We start from the raw sequence: 13,575 nt of genomic DNA, 5'->3' as shown, positions 1-13,575 counted from the left end.
ATTCATACTTTCTGATACAATAATTTTTCATATACTCTTTGTATGTTTCATTTAGATGGTACTTTCTGATATTATAATTTTTCAAAGACACTGTACTTCATCTGTGTTGTACCTATTAATACTATGTTTCTTTACTTTTTCTTTATGCTGTTCATTTTGCTTATACTTCTCAGTGATGGATGTAATTAATTTCTTTTTGTAAGTTTGGTCCTCATGATACCCACTAAACACAGGACGTCGGATAGACGTGCAGATCATGTCTATATTGGGTCCGTCGGTCCATGACCAATTCTGGACATGTATTCGACGTCCAAACTAGGTCCACTATTTGGACGTCCCACCATGACCCTATTTGGACGTCATATTGACGGGCAACATTGGACGTTTAAACTGGGTAATTTTTTGGACGTCATTTGGACGTCATATTTATGGGCCACATTTGACGTTTAAACTGGGTAATTTTTGGACGTCATTTGGACGTCTATGACAGGTCTATGTCTATATTACATGATTAGGCCTATAAAAATGTGTTTATTTACAAATATCATCATTATTGTACCAACATGATTAATACATATGAATAGTCTATATTATTATAACAATACTGTTTTTTCTGCTTTCATGAATTACATACAAAATTCATCTAAATGTACCATTCAAAATATGTAATTAAATGTGTAGTTCGTTATATTAAAAGTATATGACCATACTAACAATTTAACGCCTTATTTACAACTTGACAGTATGGCCACGTGGCCGAGTGGTTAGCGAGACTTGTTTGTAACACGGAGATCGGGGGTTCGAATCCCACGGCCGGCAGGAAATGTCTGAAAGGTTTCGGTGCGGTGGATGGGTGAAGTGCAGAGGCAATCATGTCTTTTCGCTTTTTTCATGTCTCTTTTCCTTACACGGCGGTCCTACGGTTGTCAACATTTTTAGACGTGCAGAACACGTCGAAAAAAAGACGTCGCCTGGCGTTACAAAACAACCCCTTTTATGGACCGGATTCGGACGTCCAAAAATTACATGAAAAAGACGTAATTCCGACGTCACTTTGCGCAGTGGGTATCTTTGGTTTACATTCATTTTAATTCTTTTTTGTAAATCATCATTACTGTTATACTTACGTTTCTGTCTATATAGCTTATGTGGGTCTGAGACTGTGCTTGAAGAAAAAATAGGCTTTGAACTTTCATATGATGCTTTACAAAACAAAGCACAAGAACCGTCCATACTTTTTACACACTGGACAACTTCATAATGACAGGCATTAACATGTTTTAAATAAATTCCTCTGTTTTCATTGTTGTGCTTATAAGATTTGATCGTTGAGGATGAATATTTAAGCCATTTACCTTGAATGTATGTAAAAATATCTACACCAATTAAATCTGAAGTTGCTTGAATCTCAAGTTCTGTAGCCCAAACGCCAACGTATTTCATCCTTGATGTGGCAATATACTCTGATACAGAACCATAACCTTCTCTGAGATATTGTGTGTACTTTTCCTCATTACAAAGTATGTAAGTAACAACAGCTCATCTCAGTTTTCTGTGTTCTTTTTCACTTCCACTAATAGCAAAAGTTACTCCTCGAAAATAGCAATTACCATCAGCCAGAATACTTTTGATTTCACAAGGCTCAGACATTTTAACAGCATTAATTACATTATTCTGTTCTCTTACAATGTTAACAATATTTAGCTTTGTACACAGATTTTTTTGTTGCTGTACTGTTAATGGGTTAAACTGAAAAGTAATACCCTCAGTTTCTGAAATTAATTCAACATCATTTTCAATTGTTGAGCATTTAGAAGTTATTTCAGGTTTCTTTTGAGCATGCGTTTCATTTACAGATATTTTATATGTACATATGACATCTGTTAAAGGCAGACTACTGTCAACATCAATTTCCATTTGTGATTTTAGACCTTTACTCACTTTCTCTACTGCAACAGATTTCTGCATTGTTGGACATGACACCGGCTGATTATGTAGTCTGTTCCCATCAATCATAATAGCTTTTACCCCTGTTACCTCAAAATCATGAAAAGTTGCATTCAATGACACACCAAGTTTTCTGAAATGAATGAGCAGGGACTTCATGTTAGGATACAACATCATTATACTCTTACCCGCTTCTGCACATGTTCCATCACTGGATCGTGAATGTGGATCAATTACTGCATACCAGGAGCCTTCTCTGACAGCTGCACATGTGTTTATACCAATAGTTACCGAACATGCATCAAAACTCTGGAATGCTAGATTTACTGCTTCATGAAATGGCATAGCAAACCCTTTCAGCTCTTTATCATATTCATTAACACCAAACAGTCCAGTAAATGATTCACCATAGTTTATTGAAAAATCACAATTATTCAGTGTGTGTGTATCGGGCAGCTCGTGAACACGTATGAAGCCTCGAACAGGATCGTTGATTTTTCCAGCATCTCTCATGGCACTGTACAACTTGTCTCCATTCACCAGAACTGCATCCAAGTCACTGGCGGTCCACTGCAACACAGTTTTCAATTTACACATCATAACTGGCATAAACTTTCAAAAACAAATTTCACGTACAAAATAGAAAAGGCTACATATAAGGAAAAGAAACGCTACTTTGTGCACATACAAACCACAATACAAGGCCAAAACTTCAACACTAGACCAATAAAACCCCGAATCGGGCCATTAATTGCCAAGCGCAGAGGAGTGATTGAAAATTATGTATGGAATTATGTTATCACTTGTTCGGCCCTCCACCTGAGGTTTCTGAGTCGAGTAGGGGAGTACTGTGAAGCCTAGACAGGCATCAGGGAGATGACTGGCGCAGTCACGTCCCCGTCTCCCCCTTTACTCCCTTGCTCGTCCGGATTTTAATAAAGCTCGGTGGGTATAGATTTGTGGTGTTAAGCCCACTAGTCGGGGGCGGGACTTCAGTCCTTAAAAGGGCGTCACTGCATCCATTTCCTAAAAACATTCGCCGTCCCGTGCATTTTTCTCGTTCTCCCTAAACCGAACTGTGCAGAGTCTGTCACTGGGATGACGTATCTTCAATACGTATATGTATGTGTGTGTGTATGTATGTATGTATGTATGTATGTATAAGTATATATATATATATATATGTATGTTTGTGTATATGTACATGTGTATACATATGAATGGCCCCTAGGCTAATTGGGTTTTGTTTTTCTTTCTTCATGTCTCGTCCTCGTCTCCGAGGACACTTGAGACAAACAGACCCAGTTCCGGTAAATGTGAAAGTTGGCACACCTCTGACTCACCGGCAGACCGTCAACGTGATGCCCAGCTGATGCATGACCAACGACCACCAGCAGAACCCGCTTTACCTCCGCCTAATCTCCTTAATCGTTTCAATGTATATATAAATATATCTCCCAAGGGTTTTTTCCTCCTAAGACTTTTTTTACTTCCCCTGCTGAGTCTGGGGTTTTTTTTCTCATAGGGGGTTTTTCAACCCGGGGAGGCAGCCTTCTTGGGCTTTACTTAGCACCCTCTTCTTTACGTTACATTAGCAATACGCACGCTTATAATGTTGATTCATAGCCGCAGCAAATTTAGCTGCTATCGTGTATTATGTTGTGCTATCTGTCGTTTTTTTAAGCTTTCCACTGCTTCTATTACTGTAAAGCTGCTTTGAAACAATCACAAATTGTGAAAAGCGCTATATAAATAAAATTGAATTGAATTGAATTGAACTGCAATTAAACTGTTTGCCCCACACTGCTTGCTCATATTTGGTCCAAAACGGGAATCTCCTTGATGGAATGAGCCTCTGATGTAGGATGTCTGTGGATATAAATCAGAAACAGAATTCATGGTCTTATTTGTATGTTTATTAGTAGAGAGAGGCAAGATCCCAATAAAATTTCAGATGATGTCATTTTGTCATTTTGAGCTTTTCCAAGATTTTTCATGACAGACTTTTCAACATTGTCTTTGGGCTTGTTTAAAGGCTCGTTTAAAGGCTCGCTGTAGGGTAGTTTTTTATCCCCGTTGTGATGTACACAACGTTCACAATACTTCTGCCAATTTTTTAAGAGGTGGCAGAGCCTCTTCAGGATCTGCAGTCATCCGGTCGGTCATCCTCTTCTTGGCTGCCTGGGAGAGCCGAGAATGCTTTGTACGAGGGATCTATAAATACAGAAAAAAAACAAAGCAAAAAAGATTAATAACATACTACTGCTTTCTAATTCAGAAACACAACACAATAAAGGGTTGGTATTATATACAAGGTTTATTGTAGTCACAGAATTAAATTCATGTTTCAGCTGTTTAGATTTCAAAACACCTTGTACTGATATCTTTTAAAATATATCAATGCCATTGTTTTGTCTCAAGATGCACACCAGTATTGTGTTTTCATGTATTTTTCTAAAAACTATGTAAACAGGGTTTCTGGAGATTTTTGAAATTTAAGATCATTATAAATTAAATGTAAAACTTTTATATCGCAACAACGAAGTCTAATTTATAATCTGGTGTAAATGTGTCTACTTATTCATTTTATCCTTTATGATAAAAACAAGATGCATTTTATAGGAGTGTGACAAGACATGACACGAGGTTCATGAGAATAAGATAAGACGAGACAATATGTAAAAACATCCCCAATCATGTATATGAATAGAAAATTCCATATTTTTCAACTGAAATTTTTATGCCACTAACAATTATTTTGATAATAGATAATCATCAAGTAATCAGATATTTTCATTATAAAATATACCTAATTGGCTAATAGCTTTTAAAATAATAATAATAATGATGAGGCAATAATAGTTGGTTTAGACAAAACATTGCACTTACATTATTTTGACATGTCAGCACAAGCAAATTTCAGGTAAGACAGTTTAAATATGCTTTCAAGTCTGGAACTAGACTACCACCCCATAATGTCATATAAACTAACATTATACAGTATATTATAACAAATGCCTGAATAGGGCGTCAAAGGGTGATTAAGATGAAATGTAGGGCGGTAATGCACAAATTCACTGCGGTGGTTATAGATTGATTATGTGTGTGCGTGTGTGGGGGGGCGCATGTGCGTATGCACACGTGCACATTGATGCATATAGGTCAGGGTTATTCAAATCTTACCCTGGATGGCCAGAGCACTGCATAGTTTAGCTCCAACCCTAATCAAACTTACCCACCTGTGATTTTCTAGTGATCATGAAGACCTTGATTAGCTTGCTCAGGTGTGTTTGATCAGGTTGGAGCTAAACTATGCAGTGCTCCAGCCCTCCAGGGTAAGATTTGAAAAGCCCTGATATAGGTCTTATACATAATGCATACATATATTTTGAAATATAAAAATGTAAACAATGATCAGATATACATTTCTTAACAAACGTGCATATTTATAGGCACCAAATTCTTTCTCCGCTGGTGCGCTTGTCACAGCATCAAGCAATGCTTAGGTTACTTAGCAACGAATGATGCTCTGAAGCGCCCACGTGCTTTGAAGAGGAGGGAAGCGACGCGGTCACGTGAAGCAACTGTGCGTATGTGCTTGCCAATTTCGATGTCTGCTCGAGCTGAGCCCTGGAGCACACAGGAGATCGGCGCATATTGTAGCACTTCCACTCATGAAACAACAAGTGAGAAACGTTTTTGGGGTTATTATGTTTCCAGCCGCGCTGAAAACGCGTTCTGATGGTGTACTGGTAGAGCAGATTGATACTTTTTTGTGACCAAAAGAGAACAGACGTTTCGCAATCTGAAGGCTCAGGCTGCAGCCTCCGGAGGTCGCGGCTGTATATGTCATCAAGCCTGGTTTATTATTTTCAGACATTTGCAAGTCTTAAGCATATTACAACAATGTATGATTAACAAAGACTAATAGTCAATTTTATAATTGTTAATGTAATAAGTCTCGATGACGTATGCAGCTTGCAAATTTGACCTTCGGAGGCTACAGTCTTCGGCTTGAGAAACAGCCAATATCTGCCCTTATTGTTCCACCCCCAAGCCAGCGGGTCATCACTGATATCAGTTGCCTTCCCTTGCAAATTAGCGCATTAACTCCGCGTCTGCTGGCTGTTTGCGTTAACATGAACCTGAAGACATCTCACTGGGCGAGATTGTACTTTATATTTTTCATAATTTGTGAGGTGCACACCACCTGCGGTTGATTTCTAGTGGATAAAAGCCATCACAGATTTAATTATTTTTACCAAGAAAACAAGAAAAAAATTCTTGCGGTGGTAATTCCAACCGTCCCAGCCCTAATGAAATGTTTCACTTCCAAACAACGCTTAAAACTGCGGTGCTTCAATACGAGTGCAAATGTTAAGACTTTTCATAGCATTATTAACTCATTCACCGCCATTGACGAGTTATCTCGTCAATTATGAGTTAATATTTAACTAATAAATATGCCTTTCTGGACAAATTTCAAAGTGAAAGTGTAATACCGCTTTTATCCTCTAGATGGCGCCAAACCGAATTTATCAAAAACGGAAGTTAAAAAGATTTAATGATTTATTTTAACTGCCTTTATGTTTGATAGTCATTCTGAGTCTGATCTCTAACATAAATTCCTTTACAAAAACGCAATTTTTTAAGCTTTTTGCTCAAAATTTTGTATTTTTGAAGAGAAATATCCATATTTCAGTGGTTAAATTAAGTGGAAAAAGTAAATATATAATGAAACGTTTTTTCCCCATTTTGTTTGTTTGTTTATTGTTTGTTTGAAAGCAGAAGGTGTGTTCTTTATTTGGATATAATTTGTATGTTTATATATTTATAAAAGAAAATTTTTCCTGCAAGGAATTTTGTGAAACTTTTGTTAAAATCACAAAAATGCAGGTGGGCAACTTTTCTCTAAAAGGCAGGCGGTGAATGAGTTAACTATTTCAACAAGGGCTGTCATGGTGGCAGTTTTTACCACCATTTTGAAGGTAATGTATCAATTCACTGCGGTGGTTACACATGTCTTATATATAATCCATGTATACATTTTGAAATATAAAAATCTAAACGTGTATCAGATATATAAGTTTTTAATACATGTGCTTGTTTAAAGGTGTTTATTTCTTTATCCGCCAGTGGGTATTCATCGACAGATGCTATGGGGAGGAGGAAAGTGGCACAATCACGTTTGTCACGTGACTTAGGACGCAAAGTAAATGTGAAGCATATGTGCTTGGCCATTCCAGTGAATGCTCAAACAAGCCTAAAAACACAAACGGGAACGTCTCTGTTACGTATGTGTTGGACTTTAAGGCGTCCATTGCATGTTCATAATTTAGAGGAAAGGCACAAAATACAAATATCTAAGTTCAAATATTTATTGATCAGATATGAAATGATATAATTTGTAAACAATACGTTTCTGTTCATTTAAATGTTTTTACTGAATTGTCAGCTTTAATTGTTTATCAGTTTCTTCATCACATGTTGGTAAGCTCTTTGTCAGCTACGTTGTTAGAAACTGTTAAAAATACTGATTAATTCACAGGTGTACGTAATTGTATTACTTTACATAACCTACTCCAAGCAAGTTAGAGCGGTAAGATTTCTAGAAATTGTCTAACACACTTAACTTCTTAATCAGCGTCTGTTTAACATCACCAACGCTGGGAAACATTATGTTCAACGTGTCTTGTCTTCAAGATTTGCACATGCCTTCTTAATCATATTCTTTATTCAGGACATACATAAAATGGTCCAAAGAACTAAACAAACAAACAAAAATACAACATACAATACATACAAATAAAGAGCAATGACTACAACAGTCAAAACTAATATTGGCTTGCATTGATAAACTTTAACCCCAAAATATAAAAACATATACGACGTTCGTTCACTATTCACTATATAATTAGTTAAGTTACTTAATATAATGAAACTCCCTATTCAGCGTTCTTTCGAAGATCGAAGTTATAAAGTGAAATAAATCGTTTTACAAACGTTTGAAACGATGACACGCCGAAGCCTAAAAAAACACATGCTGCTCCAATAAAACTGATTGGCCGCCATCTCTTTAGACGTGATTACTTTAATAATATATAACATCAAAATAACTTACCGCGTGATCAAACTGTTTTTTTGGCTTTTCGAATCACTCAGTCTCGCGGTACTTCGATGTGCTTGGTCTGCACATTTATTCATGAACTCAAACACTCATGCGATTTCCCTGACATAATCTAGATTAGACCTGTTTGAGTCGCGACTCACTGGGATCTTTAACCCGGATCTTTAAATTAACTCATGAGTCGCGAGTCTCTAGTGTCATTTACCCGGATCAGTTGAGTCCTACTACAATTCAATGTAAAACCATAAACAGCGCCACCACACACACAAACCTCTTTCAACATTATTGATGAGACTTCGCTCCCACTACAGATCCACTCGCAACCGGCTGATCTGTGCGAGAACTGACCCGAAACTCGAGAGACCCGCGGATCCGCGAATTGACCCGAGATTGTCAATCAGAGCCGGAACATTGCAAACTCGAGAGACCTGCGGATCCGCGAACTGACCCGAGATTCTCACTCAGAGCCGGAAACATTGCAAACTCGAGAGATCTGCTCTGACTAGAGAATCTTTCAACTCGTAACCGGCTGATCAGCGCGAACTGTCTCTCCGCCTCTGGGGGCTGCATAAGCAGGACACAGTTTTTTCTATATTATTATGCTATTATTATTAGGCCTATTTTTTTAATGGTCGACCATACACACCAAACCTAAAACCTATAAGCATGTTATCTCAGAAGTGAAAGGCTTTTGTTGTGGATTTGCTTTTGAGGATACTTCAGTCGCTCTATAGATCCACTAACCGGCTCCCGCTGATCCACGCGAATCAGCCGGTTAGTGGATCTGTAGAGCGAGTCCTATAGTCTGCGAGTCTGCAATGTTTCCGGCTCTGAGAATCTCGAGTCGCGTGTATCAGCCGGTTACAAGTGGGTGTGTACTGAGTATCCTTGGCGATTTAGCAATACTGACTCAAGTGATTCAAGTGACTCACACAACCCAGATCACTTTAGTGAGTGACTCACAATAACCCGGATCCTTAAAAGGAGTCGAGTTTGCCAGGCCTAATCTAGATTAAACCAGGACCAGGTCTTAGTTATATTAGAACATTTACGTAGTTTTACAAACAAAGCTTACGATAAACAATACTGTGTGTGCATTTTTAGACAAAACAATACCAGGAGTATATATTACAGGTCTTAGTTATATTAGAACATTTACGTAGTTTTACAAACAAAGCTTACGATAAACAATACTGTGTGTGCATTTTTAGACAAAACAATACCACGAGTATATATTACGATATGTCAGTACAAGATGTACAACATCAAAAAAGTTCACCTTTTTGTTTGACTTCTAAACGTATCTAAGGTCACCCAATCCCAACTAAACGTATGATGATCAATTATGAAAATGCACTAGGATTGAAAGGTCAGTAAACAGACTAGAAAAAGGTAATGTCTTTTTATGTCATAAATGTTGGTATTATTACATAGTTCGTACATCAACATGCCAAAAAGTGAATAATTATGGATTTTAACTTGTTGCAGCAGCACAAAATGTATATTTAGTAGAAGAAATGACAGCTGAGTTACAAAGTCCTGGTATGCAGACAACAATATGTGGTGTCCAGGCCCCTGCACTATTACACTGACAGCCTGCTAAACAGTGTAATGAAGATGGAGACACACGCCCGATAAAGGGTGCACCAAACACCAACTCAGTATTCGGCACAAGTTAGGTAAGCAGAATAGTTAAACCAGTGGATTTCAACCCTGTTCCTGGAGTCCCACTGCTCTGGGCATTTTGTATGTCTCTCCTATCTGACAAACTGAGGATGCGTCCAAATACCACTTCAGAATGTGTAAATGTGAAAGAATTGCTCAAAACTAGGAAATTTAATATTGTAGAAGTCGGGGACTAAAATCTGATACCAACACGGACTTTGTCATGGCAACTTGCCGTAAAGCGCAACTTGCTGAGCAACATGAATTTGCACAAAGTTGTACTTATGTATTTTGTAAAGCATCTGCTTTAATCACATAAGTACGTACAACATTAGTTGTAAAATTTATTCAGGGACTACTAAATCACAAAAAACAGTAATAAAACTACATGCACAAAATGAAGGTGCAAAGAATTTTGCATGTAAAAGTTTTAGATTACTGAATATTATTATCTACACTTAAGTAAATGTTAATTTCTCAGTGTTTATTTGATCAGTTTGTTTAGAGAAAATGTAAAAATGTTAAATATACATTAAAGAGTTTATAAAAAAACTAATACATTTTGGTGCAAATTGCTGCCATTACCGGGATTAACATTTTTACACTTGATAGGTATGTCCCATCGGGTGAATAATCCTATATTAAAGCAACACTATGTAGTTTTTTTACCTTTAAATAATGTCTCTAAAATTATTTCAGTGATAGAGCAACTTTTAACTGAACAAATTGTACTGTTGCTGCAACCTGAGCAGCCTCCTAGCTGTTACCAACACACACTGAAAGTGGTGATGGAGGGTAGGAAACACAGCCCCGCCCCTCCCCCTGCCCGCAGAGGAGTGTCTGATAGCAGGCACTGTTGCGCTTTTCAACCACATGGGGGAGCTGTAAGTCATTTTTACATGGAAACTACATAGTGTTGCTTTAAGCATTAATTAAACACACTCTAAACCAATAAGAAAATACACGCTATCATTTAACTTTGTTTCAAATAAACATAGAAATAAGCTCTAGACAGCTGTTGTGTAAAGTAAATTTAGGACCTACTCACACTATGCATAACATATCATATCAAAATATGTTTTTGTGGAACAAAATTGTAAACACAGATACCATATGACCCGTGTCTTATATAAATGTAAAAGGCAGAAAAAATGAATATAAAAAAACTGATGTGCACATTAAGAATTGTAATGTTAGCGCAGTTTTAGTGTGAGTAGAAAAATTGGTTTCTGCAATCATGATTTGTCTGGATAGGATTCAGCTTTGAATATGACTTTGTTAACTTGTTCATCCATCTTTTACAGATCCGGTAAACATCCTTCATCTAGACCCTCATGCAGACGGTTGGTTGGATTCACCTGAACTACTATGCAAAGTAAACAAGCATTTAGTGCAAAATATATATATAAATGCATTGTTCATGGCATTTAAGTACAACATAACAATGGGTAAAATCAAATATCCCATTCAAGCAATATAGCACTGGTTTTCACTTTTAAGATCATAGTGTCACCAGCAAGGTCAAATTCAGAGTAAATTACCAAAATCAAAAAGAAAAACCATCAGAATTAGCTAAATATCAACATTTCCAAGGCAGATGCAGGTCTGATGGTCCACACAACATTACAAACCTTTTCGGTAAATCTACAGTCTTGAGTACTGTACCAAATTAATGTACACAGATGCTCATTATCAATTTGAATGAAAACATTTCACGTTATAGTAAATCATTTATTTACTATAACGTGAAATGTTTTCATTCAAATTGATAATGAGCTTATGTGTACATTAATTTGGTACACACAAAGCTACACTCCTAAATCTACTCCCTTTCATCCTGCAGCCGTTGACAAGAAAATCTCAGAGTCACCTGGCTTTACTTGTGAACCCAAATGCAGATGAACAGTATAGGAGAGGATGGTATCTTTTCTCCAACATCTGTTGAAGATCTAGATGGGCTACAACAAAGGTTAACAAACAGAGGATTTATATAGAAAATGGTAAGAAATATTTTGTCTATCAAATATATTGTCAATTATTGTACTCATAAACAACTTAATTTGACATCACTTAGATGTACTGTATCTATTCAAGGTGAGCAGTTACACATAAAATAACAACATGAAAAATCTACTAAGCACTCTAAATTCTGCAGGGTTATTTTTACCCAATGAATGGTAAATATTTGACAGAACACATGTTAGGTTATATGCTGGGTTGTTGTTAACCCATCCATGAGTTGAAACAATAAATCATTATTTATTAACCCAACATGTGTTCTGTCCAATATTTACCCAGCGCTGGGTTAAAATGAACCCAGCAGAATTTAGAGTGAGTGCAGCAATAAAATAAATAGATAGAGAAGTGAACACAAGCAAGGTACATCGATCAGACATAACATTAAGATCACCTACCAAATATTATGTAGGTACACTGTAAAAAATTTGCTGTAATTTTGTAGCTTGTTGCCAGTAACTTACTGTACAAGATAAAGTCTGAAAATGTTTCATGTTCATTTAACCAGTAAATGTTGCCAGTAAATACAGACCTGCAAACTCCTCAGAGTAATAAAGGTGACAGTGTCGCACGCACGGGGGGGGGGACAGACAGAAAGAGACAGACAGAAATGAAAAAAATATATTTTGCTGATGTTCGTGAAAGCTTCGTGCGACAGAGCCACTTTGTCCTCAGCCGGCGTCTGTGCAAGGTTGACGATGACGGGCCATTGTGAATGGCAGTGAGTGCTCCACCAAAGTGCCCAGAACCATTGCCTGAAAGTAAATTAAAATCATTAAAATATAACCTTGCAAACTATCATACATAGGACTAATATGATAAAACAACGTGTCTCCATACTGTATGGGCTGATATGCAGTGAATATCAAAATACATTTCTGTTCAATAATTATAATAATAATGCATTTTATATGTAGGGCTCCTTACATTGAATAAACAATCTCAAAGTGCTAGTGTTCATAATGTAAATTCAACTAACAATACAATGTAAAGATTTCATTGACAGACTTCAAAATGTAGCCCTTTATTATACAGAAATTGGCTGTTGGTGTATTATCCTAGGACAACACGCTCGCCAGATTGTTTTATCTAAACAGCCCTATGTTGTTAAAAATTACTGTTTACCAGGTATACAGCCACCAGGAATGTATGGGGCTAGGCTAAATCCTAAAACATTCACAACGCGATGTAGAAAGATTAAGTGCATGAATTGAAAAAAGATAGGTATGTATTAATTAGTCTAAGTTGAGGTAAAAACATAGGAAAATATTGAAAAAGGGTGGGTTTTCCTTTAACATTACTCTCGCATCAGCTGTTGTGTAAACAGTCACATTTACCCACATCACGAATGACTGCCTGCGCAAGCGCGCACCACAGCCACCATAATGAATAAGTTACTCAGGGTAACGTTAGCTCAGAATTCGATTAGTAGCCGTATATCTCGGAACTCCGGGCAGAACACCCGGGTAACGATAAGCCTAGCTAACAATCGTCCTGCTAAGTTAGCTAACATTAGTCATTTTGCTCGAAGCATAGGCAAACTTTATGCAAGGTCTACGTTTGTGCATTACTCGGCGTTGACTCGTTCCTAAAAATACAATATAAGCGGTAGCTAACGCTAATTAAATCAAGCAAACAAATAGTTGTCGTTTTTGGTCCAAAAAAGTTGACTTACCTCAAATAAGATGGTTCCTTCACGTTAAAAGTGTCCATCAGACTCGCGCGGTAGCCAGGTGTGTCTCATCCAAAGGACCGCGCTGTCTTCAAGATTCTGAAGGAAGTGCTAAGATTCCGATTGGCCCAGAGGAAAGCATGCTAAG

Source organism: Paramisgurnus dabryanus, chromosome 7 (genome assembly GCF_030506205.2).
Source record: "Paramisgurnus dabryanus chromosome 7, PD_genome_1.1, whole genome shotgun sequence".
In the NCBI taxonomy this organism is placed as follows: Eukaryota; Metazoa; Chordata; class Actinopteri; order Cypriniformes; family Cobitidae; genus Paramisgurnus; species Paramisgurnus dabryanus.
This window is presented reverse-complemented; position numbering follows the sequence as displayed.